The 25,187-nt window shown below is 41.8% G+C and overlaps 1 long non-coding RNA gene across 1 annotated transcript in view; it reads left to right on the top strand.

Moving 5' to 3' along the window:
• Window positions 1-22,864, top strand: part of LOC107183592 — a 155,122-nt gene extending 132,258 nt beyond the window's left edge. The window contains exons 2-4 of the long non-coding RNA XR_001514381.1: window positions 21,270-21,478; window positions 21,620-21,759; window positions 21,866-22,864. This is a non-coding gene — a long non-coding RNA (uncharacterized LOC107183592). The remainder of the gene's footprint in view (window positions 1-21,269; window positions 21,479-21,619; window positions 21,760-21,865) is intronic.
• Window positions 22,865-25,187: the final 2,323 nt, after the last annotated feature.

The raw sequence follows: 25,187 nt of genomic DNA, 5'->3' as shown, positions 1-25,187 counted from the left end.
CTTTACTGTTATCAATAAACAAAGTTACGCTTACGGGGCTTCCCAGACTTCTAACCCGTTTAAGAGAATATTAGAATCATTTTTGACATTTTATGGCTTTATACACATGACTAATGATGCCCTTTGTAACACAGGATATATTCTGCTGCTGGAAAGCTCTAATGTACTTAAAATTGATGGAAAAAAACTAATCTACTTGGGGTGACAAGTCAGTGTACAGTGAGTTAATTGCATGCTCAAATTCTCTTTTCAAGACAGGATTTTATTTTCTAACACAGAATCAAGAAATTTATGATCAGATCCCCTCAGTAACTGTAGCTTCACCCCTTGGCATGTATAGATAGCACTTTTAGTTTAGATACATTTCACAGAGTAATTGCCTTCTGCTTAGCATCATCACCCAACGAGAATGAGGTTAACCATGTCAACTGTGAATGGCCTGACTTTGTGAATTGGAAATTTCCATTGAAAAGCTACAAATACACTGATCCTTGAATAGTTTTCCCATCCTCTCAGTGGTTTACTTGTAAGGCCAACATCTGTATGTTTCTGGCCTTATCCTTGAAGCCCTTTGTCTGTTAACTGAACTATAGAATTGGTCTCATTGCTTTTTCTGCCCCACTTCAGTCTCTAAAAAATTCCATGAATTTCTTTGCTGAGATTTTCCCATTCACTCTAACCTCTTAGGATGCCTTCTCTCTTACTGTATCCAATATATTCTTTCTCTGAAGCCTTCCCTGACCAGCTTGGAGACCACCTTGACTGATCATCAACTGAACTGAAAAATGTGTTCCACTTCTCCTGAAGTACTGTCTTGTCTTGTTGTTTCTCTTTGCATATCCTCCCCACAATCCAGATTCTTGATTCCGACGCCCTCCTAAGAGCAGCTTTACTACTATAATTTTGTATATCTTTTCCCCGTCCAGTATATAGATTTGTATATAGGTGTAGCAGTTGGACAAATTGAAAATTTAATATAAGTCCATCTCTTTGCCTTTATATTAGTCTCGTATCCTAAACCAGAAGATTATACGCTTATTAAGAGCAGGGGTCTTTGTTTACTTAACTTTGAATCTCCAGCACATAGAGGCAATCCTGTTGTAGGCACTCAACATAGTCTGTTGAACTGAACTGAATTATCTCTAGTAACTGGATAGATAGCATGCCTATTTTAAAGATGTTCAAAGAAGAGATATGGTATAGAGCATTCCTTGATAACTTGACTTCTGAATGTTATTTGTATTTAACTGAAGGGATCCTGGCTGAGGCTGGCATTGAAATGGCTTCTGTTTTGGCTTTGGGAAAACCTTTTAATTTTGATTATGGCTTGACTTAAACCACCAGCTCTGATTAGAGCTGTGTTATTCATGTACACACACACACACACACACATGTACACACACACACACACACACATACACGTGTTAAGTATTAAAAAATGATATCTACAACCCCAAGATATTTAAAATTATGTTGATGGAACATATCCACTGAGAACTTTAAGCATAAATTGAGATGTGTAGCTACATTTCCAAATTTCTCAGTCTAACCCTCAGCCTTATCTAAAGAATATTAGGATCAATGGCTAAAAAAGAATAAAAGTGAAGTCATTTGACTGATCAGCCTGACACTATTTCTCTGTGTTGACTGATTGATACACAACCTCAGTTAGCCCCCTCTGGTGGCAATCCCCTCATTTACCACCCAAAGCCTTTTTGGCACACACTATGGATGGTAGCTTATGAACAATGTCTAGACAAGGCATTAAATCTCCTCCACTGCCATTTTCACTTGCCTTGTCATTTTTAGGGACATTCCAACCATCTTTGTGGATAAATCTACTGAGAGTAGACCCACCTTTACATTTCCAGGTGGCTAGATTAATTGCCATTGACCTTTAAGTATAACTATAGAGATAAAATGTGCTGATATTAAAATGCAGTCAGAAGAGCAGGAGCTGGGAAGCCGCAGAACACAGCTTCTTTCACCCACTCCCAGCAGTTTCTTAGCTGTCTGCATCACCTAAAGCACCGGAAGACCCTTCTCCTGAACCGCAGACCCGAGACATTTGTTGGACATGGTATATAGCCTGGATTTTACACTCAAGTAAATATGCTCTGTGTGTTCCCAAAAAGGCCAATATTTATATATCAAGCTCACCAAGTTAAATTTACTTTCCCACATTAAGCCTGCATGATGAATGGTTTTATCTTGCCTATTACAGTCTGTTATATCATAAATCCCCAGGCAGGAGAAGGAGAAAAAAACCGACTTGAATGAAGAAAACCACAGAGGCACAAGCCATTACCATTTAAGATGGTTATACTGAATCACATTTGCTCACAATAATATGTAAAATACCTTGGAAACCCCATTTACTCTTATTTTCCTCCCATTTCCATTTCTGTTGCTAACAACAACCAAAAAGGAATGTTGATGTAGGAATGTCTGGCTAACCCCGCATTTCCATTTCCCTATTTTATTGCCAACATAACATAGCATTCCTTGATCCAGTTTTACTTATATTCTTATTTGTTAGATGAATAAATGAATGGATGAATAAACATACGTGGAAAAGTATTTCCATATTCTAGTTGAAATGCCCCTTTTAGTCACTGAAATTTTCACCTATGGTTCAGCTTTAAGGAAATTTCCTATTTCTCAAAGAGGCTTTCTCTTAACTGGTGGTTGTTCTCTTCCTCCACACTTCCATAGATCTTCGTAGTTTGTTTAGGTAACTTTTTTGTTGTTGTTATTAATTCTTACCTGAGGATATTTTTCCATTGATTTTTAGAGAGAGTGGAAGGGAGGGGGAGAGACACATGGATTGGTTGCCTCCCCTACTAGGGCCAGAGCCTGCAACCAAGGAATGTGCCCTTGACCAGAATCGAACCTGGGGTCCTTCAGTCTGAGGGCCAACACTCAATCCACTGAGCTAAACCAGCTAGGGCTGTTCAGATAACTATTTTAATCTGCTTTGCAGTAAAGGTATTTAAGTAGTGTTAGCGGTCACTTATCAAGTGTCTGGTTCAATTTAAAACTACTCAGTTAGAGGTCTTTATGCTTCTTTCTTTCTATTCCACCAAGTGGAGAATAGGGCATTTAGAAGTTGGATAGCATCAGGATGACCAGATAATTTATAGTCCAAATTGGACACTTTTGAGAGGGAAGGGAGTGGTATTAGTATGATGTTGGGACAACAGGCACAAGCCAGGACCCTCCCAGGCAAACCTGATGTATGGACTCACTAGGAAGCATGGACCATGATTCTGATTGCAATAAGATTCAAACACGAGTGAGAGTTGTGCAGAGGGCACTGTGTTCAGGTCTGTTTTCTGATCTCTAAGAATTAAAGGAAGTTTAACTGGAAGTTGTGAATAAATGTGTTCTTAGTATTCCTACCGGGGCTAAATATTTAAAGACAAGAGAATAAACATGCCTGGAAAATTATAGGATGGTTCAGGTTGCAGTTCTTGCAGGTGAAAATAAAAGTAAGATATGTGGTTTCTTCTGTACAGGTTTATTATGTGCACTGGTTGCATTCAGGAAATAATTGCTTATAGCTGAGCATCATGTTTGTGTACATATTGGTCTTCATTACTAGACTGAACTACTTCAAGGAAGGAATTGTTTATTTATATTGTATCTCTTACAACCCCTTATGTGTGTGTACTATGTGCTATGAAATTTTGTGAAAGTTTGAAAGAGTTTTGCTAGTTCAATCTTTGCTTAAAGGAGGCTCTTCTATAAAATTATTGACTGGTTGAACTTTCCACTTATGAGGAATTTATTTTCAAAATGTGCTATTCCATTCTTGAATTGCCATGTTTATGGGAAAACGTCCCTTTAACTGAAATGAAAAATATGTCTTGTTATAACTATGACTGGATTTGACATACTGCTCAAGCCATCTACAGGGCATTGTGAGTCCACTCGCTAGTGCTCCCTTGACCTCTGGATCTACTCTGAGTAAATCTAATCCGCCTCCTTTCAAATAGTTGAAGCCTCGTATCATGGTCTCCTGAGTTCTCGCTTATCAAGCTCTGGCTATACCAGGTTTTAAAATCCTTTCTCATATGATTTTCTTCCAGACTAATTGCTATTCTTGTCATCTTTGAAGGTACCCTACTTTGAAAGTATCTCTTAAAAAGGAATACACAGTTCAGAGCAAAATGCATAGTACAGCAGGTTAGCACCAAGGCTGCCATACAGTTATGCAGATTGTGCATTGTTTAATGGTGCCTGACAGAGGTGGCATTGGGGGGGGGGGCTAAATTCTAGCCTACACGTCACCCACCAAGGCCCTTCCCCTGGCTCAGGCCTATGTCTTCACTGAGAAAGGAAGGACCTCCTTTTATTTATTTTTTTTATTAGCACAAAGTCATGGAATGGGCTTGCCAACACTCCTCTCACCCCTGCTCACCTTGTCCACCTCCTATGTCTTTATAATGCAGCCTAAGATTTCCTATGTTTTTTTTGGCAAGCATATCATTCATACATTATTTTGACCTTGTAGCTAGCAAAAGTCCCTGGTCTTATTTATATGAGCTTCTGTTAAGCCAGATTTCTCCTATTGTACCTGACGTAGATATATGTCATGACCTGGAAGTCATTAATCAACACTTTTGGAATACTTTTTTTTCTTCAACCAGCTGTTAAGCCATACCACTCTTGGTCATTTCTCCATGTTCTCTAGAAGGATATCTTGAAACCATAAAAATCTTTTGCTGAGTTTGTTATTTCATGTTCATGGTACTTCCATGAATCAACCAGGTAAACGAATATTAATTCTTAGTAATCACTTCTTCTTCTTTGGAAGCAGCCACACGTTATGTAATATACTCATTAGAATTTAATTAAGGCTTGATAACAATCTCACCAGTTTCTGGAGTCTGTTTTCTCTCCTCATCACTCATCCTCATTCCTTTTGAAAACCAGGACATTCATTTTTCTCTGGACACCTGGCATCTTTCCTGTTCTCCTTAATCTTCAGGGGGGACTCTATGGAGATATCTGCCCAATTACTCATTTTATCCACCTTTGCCTCCAACCTCCTTTTCTGGAGCATGCCAGCAACCAAAGACAATTGTTTAAGGAGATGCAATTAGAATACCCAAATTCTAGAATTAAGAAAAATAAAAAAGTTTTGCAAATTAAAAAGCTCAGCAGATATGTTGAAAGGGTATAGTCTCTTCTAAAGACCAAATTAGATTCCTAGAAAATCAAGTGTAATAATTATCTCACAACACAGAGTAAAAATTCAAAATAATGAAAATATTAAAAGAAAATATAAGAGACATAGAAGGCAGTTCCAAAACACTTTGAAAATAAAAAAAGGAAGAAAAAAGGATAGATGGAGGAGCAATGCTAATTTAAATAAAAGAAAAAAGAAGTTTCTTAAAGAAACACTTGAAATTTCTGTTTGAAAAATATAATCAAGTTTCAGGCTGGTTTCATAAAGATATAAAAGTATGTGTACATAGCATACATATATCTACACATATTTTTACACATACAGGCTGTCCCCAAAAATGTATTTAGACTTTAACAACTGATAACTCAATTTTGAAAATTAAATGAGTTTTAATAAACATTGCTTTTATAATTATTCAAAGTGTGTGTCTACATATTTTGGGGACACCTTATATACATAAATACACTTATGAATACACATGGGTGTGTGTACACTGGACTTATAAATACATAGGTGTGCAGATATATATAACATACACACAACACACATATATGTTATATGTAACACATACACATGTATGTTACACATATAACACATCTATAAAACATTGCATGTAACACAACATACACACATGCTGGGGCTGTGTATGTACACATAGGTATATATGTATAATCTTATCTTCTGGTGAAATTTGTGAAGGACAAAGAGAAGCAGAACTTTTTTTAGGCTTTCAGAGAGATAGAATATATTTTTTTGTAGAGAAAGAACCAGACCAGCACTTGCCTGCAGCTATTGAAGCTATAAGACAGTGGGATGTTTAAGAGTCTACAGAGAGGAGGATTGTCCAGGAACCTCATCTGAGATACCACTCATCAATCAGAGAAACATTCATCATGCAAAGCCTCAGACTGTAATCTCTTCTTACATGATATCTGTGAAAATATTTGATGAGTTAATATAACCCAATGAGCCAGAATAGATATTTTAAGATATAGGAGAAGAATGATGAACAGTGAAGTTCACAACATATATTTAGATATTTACTTAACAAAAAAGTTCTATAAATGTGATCCTGTGTTTTGTTTTGTTTTACCCAATTTATAAATGGGAAAATAGAGACTTGGAGAGAGCAGACTGGCATTCAGAGTGGCACAGTGGGGATTCAAGCTGAAGCCCTTTGAGAGCCGATGTTCTTAATTACTTATCCATGTGACTTTCCTTGAAGTCTTGGTGTCTTAGTCTGTGTGGATTTCTATAACAAAATACCATGGACTGGGTGGCTTGTAAACAACAGAAATCGATGACTCACAGTTCTGTAGGCTGGAAGTCCAAGGTTAGGGTGCCAGCATGTTTTGGGTGAGAGCCCTCTTCCAGGTGGCAAACTTCTCTCTGGATTCTCACAGAGCGGAAGGAGCAGGGAGTGCTCTTTTATAAGGTTGTTTACCGTACTTACGAGGACTCCGAATCACCTCCCAAAAGCTCCACCTGCTAATACCATCACATTGGGGCTAGGATTTCAACATATGAATCTGGGGAGGACACAGCCATTCAGACCACAACACTTGGGTTATATTTGGAGTAACAAAGGAAAAAGAGACACACGGGTCAACAAAAAGTGTTTGAGAAAGGATACCAAATATAGAGTCTAAAGATAAAATATCGACTAGGAAAAAGACATTTTTAACACATGACAGAACAAAGTTGATGTAACTAATATGATCAAACCCAATGGTATAAAAAGTAAGCTAAATTAAAAAATTGGAAAATTATACGAACAGACCATTCATAGAAGAAGGAATTCAAATTGCCAACAACATAAAAATATCCCTCACTTCGTTTGTCATCTGGGTGGGTAGCACAAATTAAAACATCATTGGAATAAAATTTTCCACCCTGTGGATTGGCTACAGTTAAAAACAGGTATAACATTCACCACATAACTTATGAGGACTGTGATCTACTGGTATATACTTATATATACTTCTGGTGTAGATTTACATATGGAGCAAAAATGATCTGGTAATACATCTGAAAATTAAAAAATATATACACTCAACAAACCCATTGGAAAACAGAATTCTATAGAAGTCACAGCAAGACATTAAGCATATTACATTAAGACATTGATGTATTGGTTAATGTCTAACCACAGACTCTGAAGAAAGAAGGAAAGAAAGAAAGAAGGAAGGGAGGGAGGGAAAGAATGTAGGGAAGGAAAGGTAGAAAGAAAATTTCTTATTTGTAGCATTTGTCATTTTCTATGATGTAAATACTCCCACCGTGACCAAGTTTAAGCTGCTAATATGCAGAGTTGGAAAAAGATGCTCACTATTATACAGGCATGCTCCAGCACATCACTGAACTCGGACATATGCAGAAGAACCTTGATTACAACATGATTGTCATCCCACACTGTGTCCTGTATTCTCTCTGTATTCTTATACTTGTTAAAACAACACATTTAATACTTCTGTAGTTTTGACATTCTTATAAAATTTTTTAAAGGGTGAGAGTCACTAAATGGCCTATGGCTACCCCAAAAAGCCTTTCCATATTTTAGGATCTGATTTATTGGGTTCCGCAGTCTCAAACTCGGTCAAATGCTCCATTACTATCTCCTCGTCATCTGTGAGACATTGTAAAGAAATCTGATAGCTCCCTTAATAAAATGGATCTTTAACACTCCAAGGTTGGCAAAGGAGTGATAGATAACGTCATTGCTCACCTCAGAGGACCTGTGTTGGCTGTACTGAGGGCACAGTCAGGTTTTCTTTCAGTTTTAACTTCACTAGAATGCAAGTTGCATGAAAGCAGGGACCATGTTTACCTTACTCTCCAAAGATTCCCGAGGCTAGCACAATTCCTGGCACTCAGGACTTACTTAATAATTAATTAATCAGCCAGGAAAGAAATAAAGATGTATATTTTCTCTTTGCCATACTGGGCCCTTTTTCTTTGAAAACCATGTTGGTAGAGAAAATGACCACAGAAGACTGGTTGTGTTCCTTCCCTGCATGAACGTGAACTAGAGACTACAGTTAGCTGAACTCTCTCTACCTTTGTTTTCCCTTTTTGCCTTGAGCTAAAAAGAAGAACACTTAGAAGAAAAAGGCTTCTCTATATTTTTTCTAAAAACATCTGTGGTTCTTTCTCCACTTTAGCCTTCCGGATACTGTGTGTGTGTCCTTCCCATTGCACAATTTGTTTTTTTGGCTTTGTACTCAGCCTTTGAAAGTAGAAGCTCATTAGAGAGCTCTCTGTGCAGCCAGTGGGTTAGTATGATCATTTAAAAATCTATTCCTGTTATGTTCATTGGGTCTTTATGACGATAGTATCAGAATTTCCCTTTTTAATAATTTCTGGCCTTGTTTCAGCCATTTCCCTTTTGAATTTCTTAAGCCATGTTGTCAAGGTTCTATTTGTTTTGGCCTGATGAGCAAAGAACTCGTTTCCCAGCATCATTAGTCTACTGGACATGGTGTCACTAGATACTGGACTGTTTTCTTCAGTTTTATAACCTATATTTGTTCCTCACCCCAAAAGCCCTTGGGCTGTAGTATATGGGACAGACATTTCACTGTCCTTTCACCGTTTAATGATGTAGGCAGTGTTTGCTGAATGCCCACATGCCTGTCTGAGTCAGTACTGCCTATTTTATTATAAACTCCTAGGAAAAAGCAAATGTCCAAGTATCTAATATAGTGCAATTCCTTTGGGCACTTAAATACTGTGTGGGTGGTGCATGTGTATAAAGAAAATATTTGATTCACATGTTTCTAAAGGAAAAGGTCTGGAATAGGTTGGTATTTAAATAATTCCAAGTGCTTTTAAAATAGTGTAGTGTCTGTGAGCTGTATGTGCATGAGCTAATCAGGGCGGCAGCTATAGAGGGTTATGGAATGAAACCTCTGAGTAATACACTGACTGATTCCTTAATATCATTATAAAACTCTTTTCCAAATTAAAAATCAACTATAAGAGGGTTCACAAAATTTGCCATATCTGCAGGCTGTCTGTTGTAGCCCTTTTGCAAAAGATGTGAAGAGAAGAGGAACCAGGAAATTTGGAAAGGGAAATAGGGCATATTCTGTGCTAAACACAGGAGAGATGCATTTTCTGTTAGTTGCAATGCTAGGGAAAGTGAAAACTTAAATATGAAGAAAGGCCACATGGAGTTTAGGCGCTCATAATGCTGGATAAATGATTTTGAGTAAAGAACCCCATTCAAAGCACACGCGCACGCGCACACACACATGCGCGCGCGTACACACACACAGACACATATCCAAGAAACTTAGGATAGCATGAGGTCTAATCAGATTTGTACTTATGATCATGCTTAGATTAAGTGATGACTGATAACAGCATAAGGTTTATAAGCATGGCACGTAATTGTATGTAAGTATTTGAATTTCTTTTGCTATTTCTCTGTGTGTTATTTGACTAAAAATAGAGAAAGGTGATTGTTTTCATAAACGGTTACATTTTATGGAAAGCATCTTACCTAAGTAGCATGACTGTGCTGTTTAGAATCTGTTTTGGCCCATGAAATCATTGTTAAGTCACGACAGCTCAACTTGCAACTGACTCTCTGAATTGTACGGTGTTTAGGAAGAAACAAATAGCCTCATTTAGTAAAGGCATGCCTATAAAGTGACAGTAAACTTATTGTAATTAGCTCTTACATTCTCATTTGGAACATTAACTTGCCAGAGAATCTTTATCGTGAAATCTGTGGCCTAAACATTCTATTGTCTGAGCTGACGGGACAGAGCTTCTATCTCCAAGGAACCTGGGTTCTTCATTGAGTTCCTCTCTGCTTCACCTGCAAAAAATGGATAGTCTTTGTCTCTTGCCAGATTTCCAAGGGCATCTGAAGAATGAAGTCTTTAAAACTCTACAGAACATATATAAATAATCACTTTAATTAAATACCCTCCTTGGGCAGACAAACTAGGCCCTGTGATTTGACAGGTGCCTTTTTGTCTCCATTACCCATGATGGAAATGCATAAATCCCCCTCTAACCAGCTCATATGTAAATATCTCCAACAGGACCCTGATAGATCTGCCAAACTAGATGGATGTGATTTCTAGCCAGCTTCATATTCCAGTCGTGTACCAAAGTAGAAGGGCCAGGCAGACCCAATTGGGGCTTTTCACTTTGTCAAGCATAGTGATGAATTCTTTTCACTTTATCCTGTGAGAGCACTCAGAAGAATCTTAAAAGGTTGAAATGGCCCTGACTGGTTTGCCTCAGTGGATAGAGTGTTGGCCTGTGGACTGAAAGGTCCCAGGTTTGATTCCGGTCGAGGGCATGTACCTTGGTTGCTATCACATCCCCAGTAGGAGGTGTGCAGGCGGCAGCTGATCGATGTTTCTCTCTCATCGATGTTTCTAACTCTCTATCTCTCTCCCTTCATCTCTGTAAAAAATCAATAAAATATATATTTTTTAAAAGGGTTGAAATGTTTTAACATGATGGCCATATATGAATTTGGGTTGTAATTCAATTTAACAAGTTATTATGAGGACACCTACTAAGTGCAGATCATTCTAGGTGTTCACTAGAGGAAATGTTTCCACATGCCAACAGTACTTGGCCACACTCTCAAGGGGTTTAAAATGTAATCAAGGAGGTAAATGAATACATATTTGATACTAGTAGAAACACATTTTGGTGAGGCAGAGTCTATAACCAAGGAGAGAATGACCCTGTCGGAACAAGGGATAAGTAGATAGAGAAGATGATTTGAGGCAAGCCTTGAGGACTTTAAAATGTACAATTATGCCCAGCCGGTATGGTTGAGCATCGACCTATGAACCAGGAGGTCATGGTTCGATTCTGGTCCAGGCACATGTGTGGGTTGCAGGCTCAATCTCCAGTAGGCAGTATGTAGGAGGCAGCCGATCAGTGAGTCTCTCTGATCATTGATGTTTCTATCTCTCTACCCTCTTCCTCTCTCATCCTCTCTGAAAGAAGTAAAAATATTTTTTAAATGTATAATTATTATTATTATTTCTTCAGTTTTAAAGCTCAGGCTCTACCTAGATAAAAATAAAAAATGGCCACCCAAGATCGCTACCTGTTGAGTGCATGCCTGACTTCCAGTTAGTATTCATTAAGTCTGTAAACAAATGAGAACTTCGGGAATGTGAGAGGAAAAGCAGAGGGAGGCAGCTCTGAGAGAAGGACCACAATTCTCTGAGTCCTCCAAGAACCTTAGTAAATGGAGACACTGTGTGCTTAACATAGACTTTCTGAATAGATGGATCGCAACGTGGTGATTATGAGTCTGAATGTGAACTTGAGAGTGAAGGGAAGATTTTACCTCCTGGTTCATAGATCAATGCTCAACCACTGAGCCACGCCAGCTGGGCAGAAGGGAAGATTTTAGATCATTAGGTTCTACTAGGAGACAAGATGTGAAGACTAGATGAGAACAAAAGAAATGGAGTGCACACAACTGAGAGAAAGCAGGCGATGAACACATTTTAACAAATCGGCCCTATTTTCAGGTTTACATTTAAAGGGAACTTCATGTTTTGAGAACTCGGTTTTGTTGATTCTATTTTTTTTAAATAAACATTTTTAAATGTTTTACTGATTTTTAGGGAGAGAGGAAGGAAGAGGGATAGAGAGATAGAAACACTGATGAGAGAGAAAAACCATCTTTAGGCTGCCTCCTGCACGCCCCCTACTGGGGATCAAACGCACAAGCCAGGCATGTGTCCTGACCAGAATCAAACCAGTGTCCTCTTGGTTCATGGGTTGATGCTCAACCACTGAGCCACACCATCCAGGCAGTTTTGTTGATTCTTTACAATACTATCTATTGCCTGGAATTCCAAACATTTTATGCAGTTCTGCTTTCATAGAAGATAATGTTAGATTCCTGAATGCTCTACCTTGAGAGTGTTGATATACATGAGCCCTGGTTACCCAAACAATGGCTTGGGAAATTTTGTTTGTCTACTAAGTAGAATAACATTCTTTTGCTGCAGACATCAAACGTACTACTGTGTGTGATTATGATGAGGCAGTTGGTTTCAGGACTGTCAAAGGAAAAGAGACAACGCTGATTTTATATACTGAATCAAAATGCAGGTCACTTGATACAGTAAGAATTTTTTTTTAAGAAAATTAGTTGATTCTTTGGATTTTATTAAAAAGTAGAAACTATATCTTATGAATTTTATATAATAGAGAAAGTCTGGTAGTGTTTGTCCTTTTGCCCTTTCCCCCTTTATCAATAAGTTAAGATAGCCATATCAATTTTATCAGTTATCAATAGCAACTACAAAATGAACAGCAGTCTACTGGTTAATATTGAATATGTTGGTGAAACAAATCCAGAGAAAGAGCGGTTTCTGAGCCAAGGGTGAGTAGAAACTAGGGCTTCCTAGAAAAGTTTACTGGTCAGGAATCAGGAAGCCTGCTCCTCGATGCTGGCTTTGCTGCCCACGAGCGGAGACGCGACTACGCTGTCTTTCCCCCTGGATCTCTGTGTCCGCGCTGGTAAAAGTTAGGATTCAAAAACAGGTTTCTTGGTTACAAATAACAACAACAAACACGAAGCACTTACTTTCTGTCAGGCTAAGCCCCTTGTTTGTATTATTTCACTTAGTTCAAAGGACAGCTCCTTTGAGGTAAAATTATTATCTCAGTTGAGGGAATGGAGACATAAAGTGTAGCCCGGGTATAATATACCAGCCATTGCACTGAGTGCTTTTTGTGTATTTAGTTCATTTTAATGTAATTCTCCTAAGAGCCCTGCAATCTAGCTGCGTTTCAGACAGGAGGAAATGGACTCCAGAAAGCAATGATTTGCCCGCCTTCTCCCTCAGAGCATCGCAGATCCAGGACACATATACAGATCTCCTGACTCCAAGTTGGCACCCTTCCACTACACCCTATTTACACTGAAACCATTGGAATTGGACTTTTTCCATATCTATAATTTTTTAAAAAGATGATTTTCTTGATTTCAGAGAGGAAGGGAGAGGGAGGGAGGGAGGGAGGGAGGGAGGGAGAGAGAGAGAGAGAGAAAGAGAGAGAGATAGAGAGAGAGAGAAACATCAATGATGAGAGCAAATCACTGATTGGCTGCCTCCTGCACGCCCTCCTGCTGGGGATCGAGCTGGCAACGAGGGCATATGCCCTGACCGGGAATACATCCATGACTTCCTGGTTCATAGATCGCCGCTCAACCATTGAGCCACATAGATCTATATATCTTTTTAGAAGAAACCTAGGAATTTGGCAACTTACAAGCCAAATTTGGCTTCATCTGCATGCACAGTAATTTAAAATTTTTGTAGATGCCAACATATTAATGTTAAGAAGCTTCCCACAAATCATCGAGATTTTAGCTTCTCTGAAAAATGAAAGATCTGCCATCGCTAGGCTCTCATCTCTCCATGGCAAGTGGCCACAGGAACTGAATTGTGCACTCTCTCGTTTCACACGGCACCGACCCAGCCTCCTTCCTGTGTCTGGGTTACCTCCAGGGCCTTTGTGTTCAAATGAGTTTGTGACTTCTGGATTCAATTAAAAATTTCTAACTTCTCCAACATCAAGGAATTTAAAGGTGTGCTGCGTAGCCCAGCAAGTTGGTTATCCTGTTTGGCTTTCTCCACATGAAATCAAATGCAGTGAAAGTCCTAGTGGAGCGGTTTCTCTTTTGCAGGGTTTCACAGACAGAACACTTCTCCAGCGTGACATTTTCAAATCAGGGAGCTGAGCCGAGTCATAATTGGTCCTGTCACCATTTGGGTTTGCTGCTGGCACCTCATGTGTTTGCCCTGGTTGAGTAATCTGTTTGCATCTGGGTAGACCACACGCAGACAAATGTGAATTCTGTTTATATTCATTTCCTGCCCGGGAACTTGGTTCCTCTGGGTCACAGCTTTGGAACGACTGATAGATTGGAAATTTACTGGTATAGGCTTGGATGCAAAATGTACTTGAACCCATGTTGGGAGCTGTCCTTAATAACCTTCCTGGGCTACATACAACTAAGGGGACTTTAGAACAATTGCATAAGCATCACGTCTGAGTACTAGGTATTCAATGGAATCAAGACATTTAGTACCGTTGACCCTTGAACAACGCAGGGGTTAGAGGTGCCAACCTTCAGTGCAGTTGAAAATCTGCATAAAACTTTTGACTCTCCCCAAATTTTGTTATTAAGAAAATCACAAGGAAGAGAAAATAAGTTTTTAGTGGTGTTAGTACTGATTGAAAAAAATCTGTTTTTAAAGTCATCTGTATTCTCATCTTACAGATGAGGCATTTGAAACCCAGAGTTGTCTAAAGTTATATTAGCCAGGCAACTCCCATTATACGGCACCTATACCTCTCAGTAATGAGCAGAGTTCCATGTTATTTTCAGGGTGCCTTCTCCAGGCAAGTCAAGAAGCTCCACTCCCAGAATTCCCAAAGAAAGGCAGATTCACTACCCCTCCCCCATTTCATGTGAGCAGCAGTCTGCAAAGGGCCAAGAGAAGAGCGATCAAGTTTTGGAGACTGGAAACTCCTAGGTCTGCTCTGTGCCAGGCCTGGCCAACCACAGAGGATGCCCAGGGCCGGTTTCCCCATGGTGATGATTTGCAGAATCTTTGCAGAATGAACATCAATAATATCTCATTCTTAACCTCCATCTTCAACCAGTGGGTTACAGGTAAAAGTGGGGGCGAGGAGTAAATGAGACAATCCTGGAAGGCCTCTAGCAGGAGACCCATTGGTACCATCTTCATTAGGGACATCTCTATGGACCCATCCTTGGAAGCCTGGGGGATGTCTAATCCAAGATTGACAGCTCTGCAAGATGTCTTCTGTTGCCGTGAGCATCAGATACCTTAGTAGCAATTATAATCTCCTGAACTCCATCTCCAGCATCCTACTTGGCATTGGGAGACTTACAAATGGAACATGTGTAAGAAACAGCTTCAGCCTTCACCGAGTTTATATTCTAGCTGCTAAAACCAAGCATGCGTATAAAAATGTTCAAATAGGGGCTTATGGGCTTCGCTGAGGTACTATGCATTGGCATTGTAAAAACACTTCACACAGCAAATGGCCATTCCTGATTTATAACACAGACTGTCAGGGACCAAAGCTACTTTGGGGGGAAAGAGAAGAAATTGCTATACAACTAAGGTAGGGAGATGTTAAACTGCCGCAGAAGTGGAGACTGGGCAGAATTAGAATTGACTTCAAATAAGCCACCCTTTCATATTTAGCTGTTTTAGATATTAATGACAACCCAGGGGCCAGGTTGAATATTATAACTTGCTGCAGGTTAGATAGCCAATGCTGGTTCAATGTAAGCATGAGCACAGTTGGGGATAGAATAGAATGCTTTTAACCTCACGCTTAAGAACACGCTCAAGTCTTCCGTGTTGGTAACAGGTGATGTCATTTTCATGCTGCCATGGTGCTCACGCATGCAAAGAACCCACAGAGTGAAGAACCCAGAGAGTAATGGCATGCGTTTCCCATTTCTCTTTATGGTTCTCTCAGTAGCCTGCAGCTTTGAAGGTGACTGTTAATTAAGCATTCCGTTGGCATTGTGTTTCTCACCTGTGAGAAATTAGCAGGGAATTTCTCCCATAAATACAACATAGTTTTGAATTGACTGGATTATCTAGAACTTCCACGGCTGGGTCTATTTTCAATATATTTATGTCACACAAGGATTATTTCCGAAGTGAATTTATCTGGCTGTCAGATGAAGCATTTCTGTGTGGCTGGCGGTGAGAGCATGCTGTGTGTGCCTTCGTTTTTGGTGCTCAGAGGTCTCTGGTCTTCATTGTGCTTCCCTTCCACGCCCTTCTTAATTCTGGCTTCTTCCTGGCCACATGACAGCTGTGTATTATTCTGTTTGCCATTCATTTCTGCATGAATTACCCATTGCTCTGTCTGTTGTCATTGTTGTAGTTTCTTCAAGTTCCCAGGTGATGGGGGAAAAAAACAACAACAAAGCAGTCTGGGCTTTGTAGAGGGCTGGGCTTTCTACTCAAATTAGAATTATTTTTAGAAAGCTGCTATAGAATTTAGATTTCCTTGAACAAAAGGCTTTCCTGAAGCCATATGCTGGTGTGATTTCCTCAGATAAAGCCTTGGAAATGTTCTTTTTGAATCCCATCACTGGTGGGCGGCTGCATTCTGTGGGCAGGCCTGCCCCGCACAACTGGGGCTCGGCAAAGTCACTGTGAGGTGTTGATGCTTGCGCTTCCGGTGGCCATTGGCTGAAAGCGTGTCACAGTGAACTCTGTCATCAGCAGAGTTGCAGAGATGGAGTGATCTGTTTAAGCGGTACCTTTCCTGGATTGTCAGTTGTGAAAGGCTTAGAGAAGAATGCGACAACACTCATTTCTGAGATAACGTGGAGTGTCATTTTACCCTTCTTTCATTCAGAGGGTCCTGTAGAATCTTTGTATCCTGGGGGAGGAGTTAGTAAAGATTATGGGTCTAGAACAGCGGTTCTCAACCTGTGGGTCGCGACCCCTTTGGGGGTCGAACGACCCTTTCACAGGGGCCTCCTAAGACCATCGGAAAACACATATATAATCACATATTGTTTTTGTGATTAATCACTACGCTTTAATTATGTTCAATTTGTAACAAAATATATCCTGCATTTCAGATATTTACATTACGATTCATAACAGTAGCAAAATTACAGTTATGAAGTAGCAACGAAAATAATTTTATGGTTGCGCGTCACCAAAACATGAGGAACTGTACTAAAGGTTCGCAGCATTAGGAAGGTTGAGGACCACTGGTCTAGAATGTCTGAAAAGCCAGCCTTTATTCTACTTAGGAAGGGAAATAGGCAAGTGGAAAGGTCATCAAGTCTCCAGGGCCCAGAAGAGGGAAGAGAGCCCAAAGCAAAGGCGGGAGTGATGTGGAGATATTAACATTCTCCACTTTCTGCCTCTGCTACTAGCCCTCCAAAGCCTTGCGGGTATAAGATGGGTCAAGGAAGGGCCTCCGCTCTACCTGTTTTGGTGCCTCACATATTAGCACCCGGTTCTTTGATGCGTTTTGAAGTGCTTAATAATCAGAAGGCTCTGATTTTCAGCAAAGGCCCAGGCTTTTTCAGAAAAGCCAGGTTCCAGGATGAACCTGACATTGATCTATCTAGCTCATCTGGCTCAGTTTGCCTTCGACTGGACTCTCACTGCAAAACAGGCTCAGAGAACACACCTGATGCAGCACATGCATGTGACTGGAGGGCTCAGCACATGCATGTGACTCTGGTATCCTGACTTGGTGCCTAGACTCAGGGCCAGCTTGCATTCTGGGCTCCCAAGCTTGTCCTTCAAAGGGTTGAAAATAGCATCACCATTTCATTCTCTTAGGAGCTTTCTCACCCTTGACAAGCCTGTGGGACAGAAGGACCTGCCCTCTAGGGCCCCTTGTCTATCAGCCCTGATTGAATATTTACTCTACAGAGCATCATGCCATGCATCGTGAAAAATAATAGAAGAAGGTGATGATGCACTCCTGGCCTTTGAGCATCTTATCAACTTACAGGATAGACAGAACCAGCACAAAACAAAACACATGAACACTCAAATGTCAGCCAGACATATATCATTCATTATTTATAAATCCAATTAACTTGGAGCTGGAAAAAAGTGGTTTTTACCCTAGCTGGTTTAGCTCAGTGGATAGAGCGTCAGCCTGCGGACTGCAGGGTCCTGGGTTCAATTCCGGTCAAGGGCACATGCCTGGGTTGTGGGCTTGATCCCCAGTGGGGGGAATGCAGGAGGCAGCCAATCAATGATTCTCATCATGATGTTTATATCTCTCTCCCTCTCCCTTCCTCTCTGAAATCAATAAAAATATATATTTTTAAAAGTGGTTTTCTAGTGCCCAAGCTTGTGTTTATAAGGAATGACCCTGAGACAAAGATTTGAAAGCAAGTAGTATATTTGAGAAGTATTGGAAACACTAGTAAGAGGAGTAGGAAAGGAATATAGGGGAAGGAGGGAAGGCAGCCAGCAAAGGGGAATTCTGGGAACAGCTAAGCACATGCATCTCACAGTTATCTCCCAGACTCTGTCCACCAGTGGTTGAGGACTCCTTTCAGAACAAGTTAACACCGAGATGCTCTTGGACTTCCCTGCCCAATCAAATAGTTTCGGGCGAAGCTCTTCATGCAATTCTTGCAAAGAGATGAAATTAATGGCAGTTGGAGGTGGGACTTGGAAAGGCCTTGAGGATAAGGGCACAACCCTGACAGCCTCTGCTACACTTAGAGGTATCGATGACAGCAATGGCTTGGAAAATAGAGAGACTGAGGTTTCCAGCAATGAAGAACCACTACCTATGAAGACCCAAATTAACAGTGGGTGGCATTGAAGCCAGAAACTATTGACTTTCCTATGCAAGTTTCTCGAGAGCGTGTGGCTCAACTGACATAGGGAGGAAGGCCTAGGCTACCAGTTGAAGCTGACTGAAGATGAGAGGATCCAGGTGGTGAGGGCTGCTCCAAGTCAGGATGCCCCCTGATTCACTAGACTTGTCCTTCCTTCACTCAACTTGGTTGAAGACGCCGCTGGTAACCAACAAGCAGTGAAGATTGCACCCCACGTCCCCTACTGTATTTACAAAGGATAAGAGTGACGGCATTGGGAGAGTGGTGGTGGGGTGGTCGTGGTCACACCTCTAAAGTAGATCTGATAATATAGTCTCCTTTTGTATTGTATTATATTGTGTCATATGTACCTTCTATAGAGATCTGGGGGAAGTTAAGACAGTCAAAGGCTGTAGCACAGCAGAGGGCTCGGGTTCATCTGGCACATGTAGTGGCTTCATAAGGCCTACACCCTAGGCTTTAGCAAATGCCTCCTGCAAGGACTCCCATGTGTTGATCTTTGTTAATGCAAACATCCATGTGTTTTACCTGATTTTAGGTGCCCTGGTAGATGTGCCCAAGGATGAGCTCCCGGAAGTTGTACCTCAGGGGCTAATCACTCCCTCCCATATCATATTATATGCTTAGATGTGCTCTATCTCTATCCTGTATTTATATGCTGGGCAGAGAAGGTCTGTAATAGAAATGTCAGGGTGTGTTGATAATTTATTGATCGCTTTTATCTGGGGGAAAATGTAGGACATGCGGATGCATTCTTATGTACCCAGTAACATACTTGGTCCATAGAGAGTAAGCAGAAAGAGTGAGTTTAAGCAGGATCCCGACAGAAGACAGAGCTACACCAGTTGCTTTAACAGAAGGAATTAGTATGGAGGCTTGGGTGGGGGAGGAAGTAGTTTTCCTCTACCCTCTTAAGGCTGGGTCTGAGAATCAGATTAACAGGAGAAAAGCATACAGAGTTAGATAATATAAGTTTTATGTGTCACGGAGACCTCGTAAGAAGGAAATGAAGGTCTGAAGAAACAGACCTGTGTATTTTTACGTGAAGTATGATGAAAAGTGGGCAGTCCTGAAGGAATATGAGAGGTTAAGGAGCCCAAGGTATGTGTAGTTACCTGGGTAAATTAGCAAGGCCTATTAGGCTTCTTCTTGGCGTCTCATTGTCTTTGGAGATAAGGATGCTCCTTTTCTCAGGGTGTAGGGAGGGCATCTCTCCCAGGAAAATCTTATGACCTGTTTCCAGGAAGAAGGGTGACAGGGGAGGAGGTCAGAGTGAGCTTCCTGCCTCAGCTATTTTCTCAAACTCCCCAGCTGAAAATATTCAAAGTGCCAATGTGTTGTATTGGGGGTAGCGTGTCCTGATTCCCATCACTTCTTAACCACGTTATTGGACAATCCAAGAGGTGCAGAAGTAGTAAATTGCAGGCAGCAGCTACAGCTTTAAGGCTGGGGGAACAAAGGGAAGAAATCGGGAGAATGAAAATGTAAATACTTGCAGAGGGGGACCCCAGACCTCTGAGGAGGGTATACTGGGTGGCTGGCTGTGCTGGTGTCTCTGAAGGGGTCGTCAAGAAACTGATGCCGGGAATATCAAGAAATTGCAAAATGGAATCAATTGTTCTTACTGGAACCAGTTACTGCTCCCCGAGTGAAGGGTTATCACTGGGCCATGCTGACAGATTAGGAAGCAAATAAGGAGTGAGTCACCTCTCCTCCTGCTTCGGATCTCAAGTTGAAACTCCCTGCCCACCCCCAACCCCAACAGCAGACCTCAAAGTGAGCCCACTGGCCCAGGAGGGATATAATGTGTACAGTCCTAGCCCTAGTACCACTAAGTACGGCAAGTTTGGAGGAGAGAGACAACAGCCCTGGTGGTGTGCTCAGTTGTTAGAGCAGAATGAAGAAGCCATGAGTTTGCAGTGATGGGCCAAGGAGGGGGATCTGCCTGGGTGGCAAGGAGTGTTTTGTCACCAACATTGCTTACATTTACCGGTGCATGATCGTAGTCAAAGGCAGACTTACTCTTAGTTTTATGATTGCTCTTAAATTCTTGACAGACAATGTGCCCTCTTCATTATGTGTGCCCAGGACAGACCACTCCCACCAGCCCCCACCCTTTGTTACACCACTAGTAACTGGCTTTGTTAGGATCAGTTCTCTTGAATGCCTTTCTCTCTGTGTCTCTCTTGGTAACACTCTTAGTTCTCTGATTCTCAGTCTGTGTTCTTCACTGGTGCGCTACCCACCCTGTGTTCTGGGGAGTCAGGATCTATAAAGGACGAAGGGGTAGCCCTGGGTTTTCCATGAGTTTTGGGAAAGGAGGGTCTCAGGTGGAGCCAGGTGTCTGTCATGTTCCATTTCTGGAGCTCTTGTGCCCCAGGCAGCCTGCCTGGGACACACACTTTCTTCAGGATCCGAATGATGCTTTAGAGTCAACCAGCAATGCTAGATTGACCCCCAAGGGCATGGATCCTGGGCCTGGAGGAATCTTCTTAGAGATTTGTCACTTGGTGAGAAGTTGAGAGTTTGAAGTTGAAGATTGGAATCACTGAAGAGATGACCAGGTGGTTGTTGATATCCCTCCTACCACAGCCCCTTGCCCATCCCTTGGCCACCACCCCAGGGCAAAAGAAGAAGGAGGACCTCCTGCTAATTTTCAACTGCATTTTGCTCTCTGTTATGTAGTATTTCAGTGACAAGATCCACTGAGGAGAGTTGGGGCAAGGCTGGCTGAGGTTCTCAAGGAGCTGTTTTGAGTTCAGGTGCCCACATGGCAATGGAATGATGCCTCCTGACCATTCAGACCTTTGAGACCTCTGGGCGGTCTTAGAAATCACCTCAAGCCTCCCAACGAGGATCCGACCACCTGGGGGACTTCCCGGGAAAGGTAGCAGGTAGAGTATCCTTTCTGGATTTTATTCTCTCGTCCTCCCACCCCTCCTGTCTACGTCTCTCTTGCTCTATCGTGTCTCTTTCTCCTCAAGATTCCATAGACCAGTGATGCAGGGGTATTTATTTTATGTTCTTGTCAACAGACATATCATGGACTGAAAGGTGATGGGTACCCCAAAGAGCTCACTACAAGACCTCAAAGATTCCAAGCCACCGGCTGCTGCAACATATAAAGCCACCAGTCTGGAGAGGCAGCAGGAAGCAAGAAGCAAGCCTGGAGGAGGTGAGGAAACATCGCTCTTTCCTCTGCCCTTGACTCCATCGACCTTTAGCTGTCAGATGGTTTGGGCCCAGGACTGATGGGCTTTCTCCTGTGTGTCCTTTCACAGGCTCTGTTATTGTTATTGTTGTTGTTGTTTTTGGCCAGAGGACAGACCACCTTCTCAGGTGTCCTGGGGAACTGCTGAAGGACAGTGAGGAAGATGCTGCTGGTCCCCAGGACAGAAACACAGCGGCTGGAAACAAGAGGCACCTAGAGTGGGACTCAAGCCCTTCAGACGGAGCTGTCTGAGCTGTGGTGCCCAATTGGACTGTTTTTGCTTTGCCATCATTTGCATAACACACAGTTCTGGATGTTTTCCATTGGTTGGCTTTCTTTCTTCTTTTTTTCCCCCCTGTCCTTTCTTTTTCTCCTCTTGGCCCTGGGAATTGTAAGAAAAGAATTGCTTTAGAAAGTATAATTCTGTTGGTGACATTAGCCTTGTTTTATGAACAAATTCTGTCACTGGGGATTTTCTGCATTGCAGTCCCAGGTTACCTAGTAAATGGGGCTGCGTGGTTTGATTTGTGTAGTACTGATCCTTAGATTAAAAATACATTTTCTTTCTTGCTTGCTTTTTTTTTTTTTAGTTTGGATTCAGGTAATGTCCTGAATCACATTTGCTTAGCTACTGAAGCGATCTCATTGTGGTATCGCTTGGATTTGAAATATAATCAAACATATATTATACCAGGGGTGCCTGCACACTGTTTGATATATATGTTACGCTGCAAAGAAACACAAACCTAATAGGTTGAAATTTAATTCCTGTCTGATCCTGCAGCTGGAACGGGGGAGAAATTATATACATCAAAAATGGCTTCAAATACCCTGAATGTAAGCTAACCAACAGTAAATGGCTGGTTTCCAAATGCCCTTTTCTAAGGCAAAGCAGAAACTGGAGATCCGCGGACCTCGCCACCAGGGTTGCTCGGGTCTGTCCGGGGGCCTGCCCATTGCGGAGGGATTAGGAACAAGGCATGCCTCTCTGTCTTTTACGGAAACTGTGGCATTTCTGACCTACGTTCTGTAACTGTGCCTGCCTTGCAATAAAGCACCTTGAGTTGACTCAGCAACAAGGTCTCTGTCCATTTCCTGCAATACGGTGTCCTTCCTCAGTGGCTTTGTAAGAAAGTCCAGGGCAGACCGACGAGTGGTTGACTTGCCAAAAATCTCAGCTGGGTGCCACCAGAGGTGTCGCTGGAGCGCTCAGGTGTCTGCACGTGGGACAGTGTGTGTGGTCAACTTATCTACTCTGCATATCGTAGTCAACGCCAGGAATCTCTAGTCATCGATAACCCTGTTAGGCCGAGTTGCTACCCTCTGTCACCATTCTCTAATTCTGCAGTCCCCATCCATTTCTCGGAGACTCTAGGACAAGCCACAAGCTCTGCACCTCACTGTCCATCTATATAAGATTGGGCCACTGAGACTTGCTATAGTTATGGTGATAGGAGCCTGCAGAAGGACATCACATGGATGGTACATTATATAAACACACTGGATGTGGCAGCACTCAATAAATGCTGTTTATTGTATTAATAAATGATGAAAAGGACACTTGAATTCCTTAAAGTTGGGCTTTGGTTGAGAACACTTGAGTAATCTCTGAATAGCTTCTTAGGCCTGCTTGCATAAAGCTATTCAAAAACAAGGTGAAGATTCATGGGACACAAGGCAGGAGAAGAGAATCTGCCATTCCATACCTTGTGTATGTAGCTCAATACCGTCCCCCCTTCTGTGGCATCGGGCAGGTGTTTTATCTCCTTCGCAGAGATGACACCATTGCTTTAGAGCGGGGAAATGTACCACGCCCATGGATGTGGGAGATGTCATCTTCACCACCCTGTTTGCAGTATTGGGTCTATGCTGTTAAAGGGCAGGTGAGTCTCAGTTCTGACAAAGAGGTCTCATTCACTGTGGGGAAGAATTAGACCCGTCTCAGGCCTCAGACTGCATTTGCCATTTTACTAGCAAGCACTTTTGAGAAGACCCCAGCACGCTCCACCACCTCACCTAAGATTTCAGGATAAACACAATGTGAAACAAAGACAAGAGCTAGGGCATTCATTTCCTGTTGGGTGGCTTCTGAAGGAGTTTTTCTCTGGTTGCCATGGGTGGATTATAGTCCCACAGATATGAATCCTGGACTTCAGGCCATGCATAGTAGAAATATTTTCTACTTTCTACCTTGAAGTCATTAAAATGGCAATAATAACACAATAGCAATGGACAGTTATTAAGTACTTAGCATGTGCTGACCACTGGGAAAAGTATTTTATGAGCACTGGCTCATTTAACTGTCGCAATAACCGGTTGAGGTAGGTACTCTTAACTCCTATTTTCTGGGTGAGAAACCAAGGCATGAATTCACTAGATGACTGGGCCAGGTCACTCCAGTTGGCGAGTCATAGCTGGGATGCACTGGGCTTTCCTGACTCCATTGCACTCAGCTGCTTCCTCATAGTCCTTGTCTGCTTTCCCGGCTCCTGACCTTGAACCTCACCTTTGGAAATTACTTACATCTTGGGGCTATTAATTATCATCCTCTCCTGCTGGATTCTCGCAATTATTGTCTAAGCGCTTGGCAAATGTACTCCAACTAGCTGCAAATCAATATGAAAAGTAAAGGTTTTAATTTAAACAATGAGCATTTTTTAAAATGTAAAATTAAAAAATATATTCTTCCAAAATGGGTCCAGGTTCAGCCTTCCTAATGCTGAATTCTACTTCTGTTTCACATTCTGAGGTTCCAGTGCATCATACCCAGGGGGAGTCCTCACAGGATGTGAATGTTGAGCCCAGGAGCTATCTCAAGAGTAGACGAGAGAGCACTGACTAAAGGCAAAATAGTCTTAAATTCTTGAGCAAAATGATGCTGACTCTAACTTTAGCTCCTAAAACCTGTTTTCAAAAGCATCACTCATGTCGGAGGAAAAGACCCTCTTCCCACTTCCCACCAACAGCTTATCCAGAAGGGGGTATTATTGTGTATTTGTCTGAAGGACCCCAGGAGTTTAAAGCAGCTACATGTTTGTAGACAGAATGTACCAGACACAGTTGGTGCCTTGTCCGTATTTCTGAGGGTTTTCTCTGCTGGGGGCGCCTGTGTGCATCCCAGGTCAGACGTGCTGGGGCTTTTATTCCCCTCTCCACGGAGACTTACCCTCACCCAAGACTGGAGAAAGTTGGTATATGAGTGCCCCCACCTCCTCACCCTTTGGGGGGGACCCAGTGAGGCATGCCCTACAGTGGTTCTGAGTTCCCCAGGGAGGTGACACGCCAGTGGCCCATGGTGGGAACTAGTTTGTTAACCCATTTAAAAATACATATATTTTTCTTGATTTTAGAGATGAAAGGAGCGAGAGAGAGAGAGAGAGAGAGAGAGACAT

Source organism: Myotis davidii, unplaced genomic scaffold (genome assembly GCF_000327345.1).
Source record: "Myotis davidii unplaced genomic scaffold, ASM32734v1 scaffold1350, whole genome shotgun sequence".
Classification (NCBI taxonomy): domain Eukaryota; kingdom Metazoa; phylum Chordata; class Mammalia; order Chiroptera; family Vespertilionidae; genus Myotis; species Myotis davidii.
This window is presented reverse-complemented; position numbering and strand designations above follow the sequence as displayed.